Source organism: Marmota marmota, unplaced genomic scaffold (genome assembly GCF_001458135.2).
Source record: "Marmota marmota marmota unplaced genomic scaffold, marMar, whole genome shotgun sequence".
Taxonomy (NCBI): Eukaryota; Metazoa; Chordata; class Mammalia; order Rodentia; family Sciuridae; genus Marmota; species Marmota marmota.
In genome coordinates this window covers 394,561-406,559 of record NW_026000224.1, presented here as the reverse complement: position 1 = coordinate 406,559, position 11,999 = coordinate 394,561, and positions in this window count along the sequence as shown.

Sequence of the window (11,999 nt, the reverse complement as noted above, 5' to 3'; positions counted from 1 at the left end):
GAATTGTACGTCTCAGGAGCAGAGGCAGCGGAGGGGGGGGGGGGGAGAATCTACAGGCACAATTCCAGGGCAAAGACCTGAGTCTAACTCCTTGTCCTGCCGGAGCCACATTCACACCCTCATTCCCTTCACATCCTGCCACAAAGCCGGTCTCACCAGGAAGCTCCCTCACTGCCCTCCATCTTGTTCCAGCACCTTCTCCCTGAGGCGCAGGGTGGGGCAGGTGGAAGGACTTGTTTGGATTTGCATTATGCTTGTTAGGATGGGTGCAGTCCTGTTACAAAGGTCTCTCTGCTCCAGAGCAGCTGGGGTGAGTGTCTCCTAAATCCAAGTCAACTTTTTGGTTGTCACTGTTCTAGGTTTTTTTATTACTTAAAGACTTAAAAAAAAAATTAAAAAGCAGTTTTAGGCTCACAGCAAAATTAAACAGAAAATACAGTCGTTTCCCCTATATTCTCTGTTCCCCCTCCACGGCCTCCCCACTATCAACACCCTCAACCCCAGAATGGTACACTTATCACCATCCACGGATCTTCACTGACACATCGTAGTCACCCTGAATCCACAGCTTATGCCATGGCTCACTCTTGGTGTCGCACATTGTATGGGTTTGGACAAATACATCACGATGCGTGTTCACCATCCGGTAGCTCACCGTCCTAAAATTCCCTGTGTTCCTCTGTTCACCCTCCTTCCCCCGAGCCTTGGCAAGCGCTGGTCTCTCCTGTCTCCTTGGCTTGGCCTTTTGGAGAATGTCATGTAGCTGCGACACACAGCAGCAGCCCCTTCACACTGGCTCCTTCCACTGGTAAACTGCTGTTAGACTTCTCCAGGTCTCCCCTTTCTCTCTCCCTCTCCCTTCCTTCCTTCCTTTTTTCCTGCTGGGAATGGAACCCAGGGCTCTGCGCATGCTGAGCCACATCGTCAGCCCCACCGGCATCGCTCCATGCTTTAAGAGCTCATTTCATTTTACACTAGATCACATCCCATCGTCTGGATGTACCGGTTTGTTTATCCGTTCATCAACTAGCAGACAACTTGGCTGCTTCTGAGCTTTGGCGGTCACACACACAACTCCTACAAACATGCACACGCATGTTTTGTTGCACATAAGTTTTCAGTTCCTTTGGGTAAATTCCAAAGAGCATGACAGAGGGATCGAAGGTGAGAGTGTGCTTGGTGTTGTAAGAACTGCTACAGGCCTTCCCCCAGTCTGCGTAGCTATCTTGCATTCCCTCCAGCAGTGAGTCAGTGTCCTGTTGCCCTGCATCCTCACGGTGCACCAGGCTGGGCCAAGTAGCCGGGGTCCAGTGGCATCTCGTGTGGTTTCACTTTGCGCCTCCCAGATGATCTGTGCCGGGAGCCCTTTTCAGTGAGTCTTGTCATCCCAGGCATCTTCCTTCCCAGGCCCACCAGCGCTCCTCTGGACAATCACTGGATCTGAGTTCTTGTTGCTAAGAAACTGACGTCAAGGAGCAGGCTGCCTGAGGGCGGAGCTTCTGTCTGGGTGCAATGGGGCAAGTAGGTGCGACTGCTGGTTGGCTCAGCCCCTGATCAGGCCCCTCTGAGCCTCAAGCTTCTCATCTGTGATGGGGAGAACAGCTGCACCTGCTTTACAGGGTTGTTTGCGGTAGTCAATATGCTAAAGTAGACACAGCAGCACAGAGCCAGCACGGGGGAAGGTGCGTTGACGGTGACAATGAGCACTCAGTTTGCATCCCACCCCCACCTCACCCCCGCCCCTGTTCGGCCCAGGGCTGAGGACAAGGTAAGGGCTCTGCCACTGAGCTAAATCCCCAACCCCTCCGTTTGCATTGTGACAGAAGGACTGAATTTCATCAGTACAAAGACCAGTGGAGCCAGGGCGGGGCAGCTGATTCTCTGGGATCAAAAACCATGAGGCCCGCCAGTGACTATGCCTTATTGCATAATTTTATCAAGAATATATATATATATTTAAATAACATAGTTGCCTAGAAGCTTGGGAGGGTGGCTAGAAAGTTAGAGCTTACCAGCTGGGTCTGGAGGCAGCCCCCCAGAGCTGGAATATGGAAAAGTACAGTTTCAACTGGAGAATTACATTCAGAGAGTATGAAAAAATACCTAATTTGGGGACTTGACCCTGGAATCCAGCTCAAAGAGGGGCAGGGGTCAGCTACTTGACAGAAGGCTGGTTCCTGGGTCACCCCCACTCTCTCCTCTCTAGCCAAGGCCGCTCTGGCTTGGCGTCGTCCTCACACCATTAACACAGGCGACTAATGAAACGCTGGACCCGGCCCAGGGAGAAAACGTGTCCGGAGCACTTCCTCCACACTTCAACCGCGCAAACATCTATTCTGGGTTTGGGCCGTTTTCCAAGTTGGGTTCCACGATGATAAACAACAGGGTATTTTTTTTTTGGGGGGGGGTGAGTGAAATCTTAACTGGGTACTTCACAAAACACAATTTCAAAAACATAATTGAAGAAACTCTTAAGTGGAAAAGTCAGAGATGTAAAGAATTGTGTGTGGTTATAAAAATGTTTCCCACTAAGCTTCTTGTTTATTCCTTGAGTTCGGCAAGACCTGCTCGGCCTCATTTTTGAGTAGCCATCTGTGTTTCCCATAGAGTCAGGGACTTTTCTTTTATAGACAATCAATAATGATCTATCTGACTTTAAGGATAAAAATGGAAAGTGAAAAGTTCAAGAGATCAATCAGCTGGCTTAAATTTGCTGAGAAATTCAGAATACTGTTCATGACTAAATTGTACAAAGTAAATCAACATAATATGAAGAAGTAAATTAACCCAGAATGACAAAATGAAAAGATGGTTCCCATGTAACCTCATAAATTTCCTGCTCGATGCATTTCAAGTCTCTGATTTCTAATAAAATTCTCATGAGAACATAGGATTGCTCCATAAAAACTCCGGAACTCTCCCCATGAGAACCGGCTGGTTTATAAGGGCACATGGGTTCAAGGCTGCGGTTTATTTATTAAAAATTTCTCAGTAAATAGATCATCGTCCGCTGGATAGTGCCCTGTGATTGTGGCGAGGCCATGCATCACTCCTGCTGTCCCCAAGTACGAAGGAAAACAAGAAAAACAACGTCAGGAACTCTCCCAACCAGAGAAAACGGAACCATTTTTTTTTTTAAACTAAAGAAACATCTATGCTCTTTCAGTCACCTCCAACCCAAGGTGACCCGGGGATCTTTGTGTTTGCCCCGTGGAGGTGACGCACTCTTGCCACAGTGGGTGCCTGGGAGCCCTGTGAGAGGCGGAGGGGAGCGTGGTGGTGTTCTTGCCCCGTCACAGGGAGCAGAGGGTAGAAAAGCCTGTTGACTGGGTGCTGCAGGTGCTCTTGAGGGATTTCTGACATCTCGGAGATAAGCTTGAGTCCATAGTAGTCCTGCATGTAGTGGGTCCACGGCTTGACCGCCTCCCCCCACGTGCCTACCACCTGGAAAAGCAATGGCCACTCATTCTGTGTTCTCAGTCGGGCCAGATGCATGGCGAAGAGCTTTATGGGCCTCATCTCCTTCAGTCCTGCCCCGTAGTCCTCAGACACTGCTGGGCTGTCACTACCGCCTCTTTGAGAGGGAGGGGAAAAGCTAGGTCTCTTGCTGAAGTCACACTTTAGTGACAGAGCAGGAAATGCAAACCAAGGCACTTACTCCAAGGCCAGTGTCTTGACCACAAGACTAGACTTGAGGGGTGGATACGTGAAAACCAGGCCTCTCTTGACTGTGCCCAGCTCATCCAGGGTCCTCTGCACACAAACCCACAGGGGCAGAGCCATCATGAGCATGCACCTGAGACGGGCTGTGAGCGGAGTCGGTGTCAGTCAGATTCGGGGTGCAGTGACTCTCGCTGCAAGCCTGTAGGGAGGAGCCTTGGCCTCTGGGCACTGGGGATCCAGAGTAGCCTCGCATGTCTGGCGCCGGCCCAGGTGATGGCCCAACTCTCAAACACATCGACAGATGAGAACAGGTTTTGGCTCATGACTGACGAAGCATGATTTAAAAAACTGTAGGTCTGGTTTTAGTTTCACAGCAAAATTGAGCTGAGCAGAAGGGGGGAGACCTGTGGAACATTCCCTACTGCCCCTCACACATCCCCGCCGAGCAATGTGTGTGTTACAGTACACACGCCCATGGGGACGTGTCATTGTCCCCCAGAGTCACAGGGGTCCTTGGGGTCCACTCTTGGTGTCACGTCTGTGAGATTGGACCAGTGCATACCATGTGTGCCCACTGTCACAGGGCATGGAGCGTGGCTTCTCTGCCTAAAAGCCCTCCGCCTGCTGGGGCCTCCTCCCACTGACCCTTAGCCAGCCATCCCCCGAGCTCTGTTTGGCTTTTCAGAATGTCAGCTAGCTGGAATGTGCAGCATATGGACGGGCTTCTTCCCGGGGACCTGCTTTTAGGTTTCTCCAGGTCTTTCACGGCCTGTGGCTCTTTTCCTTTTTGGCACCCACAGTATCCCATTGTCTGAGAAGGGACAGTTCTCACCTCGTGAAAATGAAAAGTCTCTCCTGCTCTCGGGAGACTGAGGGCCCTTATCATGGGAGCCCATTTTGGAATTCTCTGTCCCTGAAGAGATGTACATTATTTCCTTTTTCTTAAGTGACATCAACACCAGGACCAAACCCCTAGGAGCCTTAGGAATTCTCGGCTTGTTGGACGCGTTGCCCTTGCCCGGGGCAGAGCTGTGCGAGGCCAGTCCCCCAGAAGCAAGCTTGGCTTCCTGGAGGAGAAACTCACTTGATGTCTCCTCAACACTAACTTCAAATGTAAGGGCGCTCACTGTTGGAAACGGAACTCCCTTGTACTCCTTTCATTGGAAAATGGATAGCTGCATTTGAATACCTAATTATCTTCATAAAACCTTAAACACAAGCTCCAACTAGGGCAGGTCGGCAACTTGCTGGGAATGCAAAATGTCCTGCGTGTGCTAAGCTTTCAACAAGCTCTGTGGTGCGCCTGCGCTTCGGTGTGTGACTGAAAGCCGCGGATTGACCCACCAAACTTGCACTTCAAAGGACAAGCAGCGGGGCCTTAGCTAACCCCGGCCCAGGCAGCGCGCCTAGCGACCGAGGGCTTGGAGCGCCCCCTAGCGGCGCGGGCTCCGCGGAGCCCAGTGCGCGGCTGGCCCAGGGATGGGCTAGGGCTGGGAACTGGAGACCAGCACAGCTTTCGCCCCTAGAGCAAAACGAGTGGGAACACGCTGCGCTACTTCACGGCAGAGTGTCTCATTGTGTCAACAAGACTGTGGCAGCATCGCACTCCATCACCACAAGGATGGGCCGTTTGCTGCTTTCCAGCTCTGTGCTAAATAGGAAGGCAGCTGGCCCTTCATCGCCAGCCCAAGACACAGCCACCCCAGAGGAACCTTTTAGTTGACAGTTTCTGAAAATAAATGGCTAGCAATCCTGAGTGTTTTCACGACCTTGCAATTCAGCTTCGACCTTTGTCCACCTCATTCACTAGATTAATCATGCTACTTCCTGGCTGCGGCAGAAAAAGATACACACTGACCTCCAAATTCTTAACATGTTTGAGAATGGAAAGTTGGGTCTGAATATCCAAGTAACACTTCATCCTTTGCTCTGCCATGGCTGTGACTGAAGTCTAACAACAGCTAGAACAGATGCCCTCAGCCCTGTCCCCAGGCCCGGGGCAGGGTAAGGCAGGGACCAACATCTCTGGCCTCCTGCTGTTTGAGGAGCTGTATTGGTCATTCTGTTGGTCTCTGTGTGCCTTGAGAAAGGTCTGTGTCTTTGTCCCCAAAGACTCCACGGAGGAGGCTTCTCCTCTGGTGCTGTACAAAGTCACCAGATGAGGGTGAGATGTCCTTCAGAGATTTTTTTGGTGCTAGAGCAACGACTGTAAAACCTTTAGAGAAGTAAGCTGGAGAGCCTGCGGGTGCATTGCACTGGGAGAGGCAGTGTCCAGCGAGGCAGAGTAGGGTGTAGGTACCCCTTCTTCCCTGGCCTCCGGGGACCAGCAGGAGGCCCCTGACTTCACTGTGTCTGGAGGGCAGCAGGGGATCAGCTTGAAAGAACAAACAGAAGGATCCCATCACTTGGTAAGACAGTTCACACCTGTGGCCTTGTGGACATGCTTAAGAAATCTACTACCAAGCCAGGCCAGCGAGCAGTGTCCCCGTCTTGCAGTAACGGGCCAGACACTCAGAAAGATGAAGTCGTTATCTGCAACCTCAGATTTTGCTAGAAGAAGACCCATCTCTCCCACTCGGCTCTTCCCAGTGCTGCTCTCCCCGAGGCACAGAGAGCCCAGAGCTCGTTTCTCCAGTGGTAGGCCATGCTTCAGGGATGAGGGGGAAAGGGTAATCCTGGTTCTTTCATTTAATACTTCATTTTAAAAAGAAAACTAAGGACAAAGTGTCATTTCAAACCCCAAATCCAGGAGTGGAGTCGGGTGATATTCTTCATCAGCCTGGTCGGTTGCTTTTTGTGTTCTTCTAGTCTCAGTGGAAAGGACGCCCTAGGAACAGGAATCCCTACTGTTTATTCTGTTCCTAGCCTCATCTTCCCCTCTTTCCTTTCCCCATCCCCAGCCTTGCCAATGTGTAAACAATTTGGAAAAATCCCCAAATGACCTGAAAACCTGTCCGTGTTACTCCAGCTGGAAAGAATTGTGCTCCACCAAGATTCAGGCCCCACGTAGCATGGAAACCCTGACGGCGATGTGGTAATTATAGCCTTGCCATAATGAGTGTATCAGTGTGGACTTTTCCATGGTATTTTTCCATGGGAGGTTTCCTCCTGTGAGATGTTAACTTAAGATCTGGATTATAGCTTTCACTTCAGAGCAGGCGATGCTGCAGCCTGAAGTCGGTGATGACGCTGGCTCTGGTAGCGTGGATCACAAGGGGGACACTGGTCACATTGATTCTGGAGACACTGATGGTGAGGACTGGTGGTTGCTCAGTGCAGGAGCTGACCCCAGCAAACTGCATCGTCTCCCACGTTTTTAACCAGGGAATGGTTTCTTTCTTCTCTGACTTGGGAGCTACATTAGAGAAGAAAAGTTGAACAAGCTAACTCCTATTAGGGTGACCGCCTTCCTGGTTGGCCTGGGACTCTACAAAACTCCCCAGGCCTGGGGAGGCCAGGACAGCCAGTCATCCGAAGTAGAAATAAGCATATGTAGAAATATGTATATATAAAATACAGTTTAATATATAGGAATAGAATACATATAATATAGAACTAGGATCAAATTCAACACAGAAAACCAATACTCTCTTAAAGAGAGAAACTAGACTGAGTTTCAAAGGAAAATCCTTTCGTGGTGCTTAAAAACCCTAGTGTAGTCAACATGCAGCTGGAGATCACATCCATGAAAAGACTCAGAAGGAACCGTCAGGCCTCGTGCTCAACGTGGCAGAATATACGTGGAAAACAGGCGAACGTGTCTGCCTGCGCCTGGGGGGGAGCGGGTCTGCTCGCTCTCCTGAGGCAAAAGCAGAGGAGTCACTGGGGGTGGTGGTGGGGTCCCCTGCTCCACGCCTCCCCCCAGCAGGACCGAGCTTCTTTCTCTATGATGAAAGAGGCAACGGAGGAAAGCTAGGTGGTGCTTTCCTCAAGGGCCCTGCTTTCTGGATTATTCCGCCCCCCCGCCCCGATCCCTCAGAGCGTCCTGTTTGCCTTTCTAGGTTTTGTGAGAACCACGAACTCTCAGGATTTGGGGCCTGAGTGGAATTGAAGGCACTTCCCCTACTCTGTAGAGCAGCAAGAGAAAATGTATGTCAGATCTCTTGTTGACACTTGAAAGCAGAACTTTTGGGATATGAGTGTTAAACCTATTTTTTGATTTAGAAATGCTGAACTTGTAGGATATGCATAGAATCCATTTCTGGATTCAGAGCCCTTGGCAGCGGAGCATTAATCCTTTGGGCTGCTATAACTTGGAGCACTGTGAACTCCAGGATCACATGATGGACAGACAGGGTTCTGGGGGAGTGAAGGTGCTGCCTGTTCTGCCCACCTCTGCGGAGAGGGTCGTCCCCAGCAGGGAACCTGGGCTGGTGGGTCCTACGCCTGTGTGTCCACCTACCCGTCAGGCAATTTCCAACCTTCCTCTCTAGAAGAATGAAGGGCCTGGCCACTGCCCCGTAGCCTGGGGTGTGAGTGGATGGGACCTGGACCACAGCCGAGGAGGGGTCCCTTAGATCCCACAGACCCAACCTGAGTGGTGTGCAGTGCTGGTCCATGTCACTGAGATTTTGTGCTGTTTGTGATGCTGTTTTGTGCTGTTTGTCCTTAAAGGAGGAGGGTGAGCAGTGAGGGGCCACGGCTGTCTTTGCTGGGCCATTCCTGTGTTACGGAGAGCCAGAGAGGTCCTCAAATGTCTCCCTCCAGGATTTCTTCTGTCGTGTAGGAGCCGGCAGAAGGTGCAGAATCTCCCTTCTGCTTTTCCTAATAAAGTCTAAATGAGTAATGTGGACGAGCCCGTGAAGGCTCTGCAGCCACAGGCCAGAGCCCACAGAGTGCAGACAGCAGGCACCAGGGAGAGGACCACCATGTGAAGTGGACACACACAGAGGCCACGGCATGGGGGCCGTTTGGGCATCTGGAGGGCATATCCCGTGGCAACCCTCAGGGATTTTCAGTCTCCCCTCTGCCCGGTCTGCCCATTCTGGGCCATGGGAGCTGTGTGGGAGGCTCCAAGTCCTCCGGCTTCCGGTGAGTGCTGGCCCATGATGGCGTCTGAGGAGAGAGGGCCCGGGACTTTCATTTCCTTCACTGGTCCCTGTGGGTTGGCTGCTGCCCTCACCAACAGCACGGTTCAGATGGGGCCCAGTGGCAGCCAGAGCCTTGTCCTTCAGGTGGGTGGCAGCAAACTGGGTGCTCCCGGCCTCCTTGGCTTTGGAAACTCCCCTCCCCTGCTGAGAGCAGCCCCTTCCAGTGTGAGAGGGGGGCATTGCGTTCTGAGGTATCGGAGCCCCCACTACAAAGGTGGGGGGTTGTCAGCTGAGACCCGTGTCCGGAATGGCCCTTCAGAAGCTTTGCTCCTAGTCCTTGAGAAAGTCCTTGCTGAATTCCAGAAAAGAGGCGTTTGCTGGATGCCTGCCACGCCTCTCACAAGGGGCTACGGCTGCACCACCTTCCCCAAGGAACAGAAGATTATGGGAACCATCGAATTCCCTGCAGGTCCTGGGGGCTGGGTTTCCCTGCCTGGGTAGGAATGGCGGAGAGGAAAACGCATGAAAGCTATGGCCTGCAGCTTGTGGACGGCCAGGTGTCCCCTCTGGGGGAAGAAGTTAGGTTGTTAGGGTTTGGATGGGAGGTGTCCCCCGAGAGGTCAAGAGTGAGACAACGCAAGGCCAGGTGTCCCCTCATGGGGGAAGAAGTTAGGTTGTTACGGTTTGGATGGGAGGTGTCCCCCAAGAGGTCAAGAGTGAGACAATCAAGAAGGTTTCCAGGTGGAATGATTGGGTAATGAGAGCCTTAACCCAATCAGTGAGTTAGTCCCTGGTGGGATTAACTGGGTGCTGACTGGAGGCAGGTGGGGTGTGGCTGGAGGGGGTGGGGCATTAGGGGCGTGGCCTTGGGGTATATATTTGTATCTGGGGGCACAGAGTCTCTGCTTCCTGATCCTTACGTGAGCCGCTTCCCTCTGCCACACTGTTTTGCCACGATGTCCTGCCTCGCCTTGAGCCCCGAGAATGGAGCTGGCTGTCTATGGACTGAGAGCTCTGAACCCTGAGCCCCCAAGTAAGCGTTTCCTCCTCTAAATCGCTCTTTTCGGGTCTCTTAGTCACAGAGGCACAAAAACTGACTAAACAGAGATAGGCTCAAAAAAATAAAGAGGCCAGGTGGTTGTAGCCGCAGATAAGTGCCCTGGGAGCAAACCCCATGTCAGAGACCCTGGTGACGACCCCCTCCTGAGGCAGCAGCCCAGCAGAGCAGCGAGCCAGGTTCCGGTGCCCAGGAGCGACTCTGCCCTCCTCCAGGTCTAAGCAGATGGGTGGCCACAGCACGGAGTCTGGGCAAAGCTGCAGCAGAGCAGTGTTGAGGGGCACTGGGGGGGCAGTGGACAGTCAGCATGGCGGCTGTAAGGGAAGGAGAAGCCAGCGGGGACCAGAGGTGGGGGTGGAGGATGAGTCCAGCAGGGGCCTCAGCACCAGGTGGACCTTTCCCCCAGCAGCTCACCTGGTAAGGAAAAGGAGCAGGCGGTAGTGAGGGGCCCACCGTCGGGAGGAGCGATGACCATGTGGCAGGCAGGAGGAGTGCCTCCCCACAGGAGCTGTGAGGCAGAGAAGAGCGCCACCCCATCCAGAGTGTGCGGGTTTGACATCACCTCTGGGGAGCTGGACAGGGTCTCGTGACCTCGGCTTCTAAGAAGGGTCATGGCCGGCTCTTACTCTCAGGTGTTGCACTTACCTGTGGACCAGGGCAGCCTGTCCACCTCAGATCAGCTCCCACCCTGGGACAGGACTAGCAAACATTCAGGCTCAGGTGCACACAGAGAAGACCTGCTGCTAGCTCTTTGGGAGGCCTGTGGCTTGGGCTGTGATCTGGGACAGGAGAGGGAGCCTGAGGAGACAGAAGAGGCCTCGCCGACATTCTGAGGGACGGCACAGTGCCATCTCCAGTGGCCGGTCTGAGGCCCACTTTCCCTGTGCCACAATGCCTTTTACCACGGGTAGCAGAGCTGCAAGCCCTGACTAAAGTCTCCCCATTTTGCTAATTTTTCCTGGAATGTCACAGGCTCTGTGCTGGCTTTGAAGACCCAGAGCTCCAAGTGGGGATGGGTGTCCAGCCTGGGAGAGGTCAGTGGAGGGCAGAGGACAGGAGGCAGCCAGGGAGAGGTGAGGTGGAGGAGGCCAGCAGGAGAAGGCTCTCTAAAGGCGGGCTGGATTTGTTTATAAGAAGCGTCTGTTCAGTTCCTTGGCCCATGTACTGATTGGGTTGTTTATTTTTCTGGTGTTAAGTTTTTTGAGTTCTTTTTATATCCTGGAGATTAATACTCTACCTGACATGCATGTGGCAAAAATTTGCCTCTCTCTTCACCTCATTGGTTGCTTTTTTTTCCCCTGAGAACAAGCTTTTTAATTTGAATCCATTCCATTGATTGATTCTTGGTTTTATTTCTTGTGCTTTAGGAGTCTTGTTAAGGAAGTCAGGGCCTAATCCAACATAAAGAAGATTTGGGGCTAGTTTTTCTTCTATTAGGCATATTATCTGGTCTAATTACTAGGTCTTTTTCAACAAATATATGAAAAAAATGTTCAACATCTCTAGTAATTAGAGAAATGCAAATCAAAACTACTCTAAGGTTTCACCTCATGCCAGTCAGAATGACAGTTATCAAGAATACGAGCAACAATAATTGTTGGTGAGGATGTGGGAGGAAAAGGCACACTCAGACGTTGCTGGTGGGACTGCAAATTGGTGCAACCAATCTGGAAAGCAGTATGGAGATTCCTTAGAAAACTTGGAATGGAACCACCATTTGACTCAGCTATGCCACTCCTGGGTTTATCCCCAAAGGACTTAAAAACGGCATACTACAGGGACACAGCCACATCAATGTTTATAGCAGCACAATTCACAATAGCTACACTGTGGAATCAACCTAGACGCCCTTCAATAGATGAATGAATAAAGAAACTGTGATATATATCCACAATGGAATATTACTCAGCATTAAAAGAATAAAATCATGGAATTTGCAGGTAAATGGATGGAGCTGGAGAACATCATGCTAAGTGAAATAAGCCAATCCCAAAAAAACTAAAGGCTGAATGTTTTCTCCAATAAGTGGATGCTAATCCATAATGGGGGTGTGTGTGCATGAGATAAGTGGAGGAACTTTGGACGGGGCAATGGGGAGGGGGCAAGGGGTAGGAAAGATGGTGGAATGAGACGAACATCATTCTCTAGGTACATGCATGACTACACGAACGATGTTACTCCATGTATGACCAGAGAAGTGAAAAATTCTCCATTTGTGTACAAAGAATTGAAGAGCTTTCTACTATCAT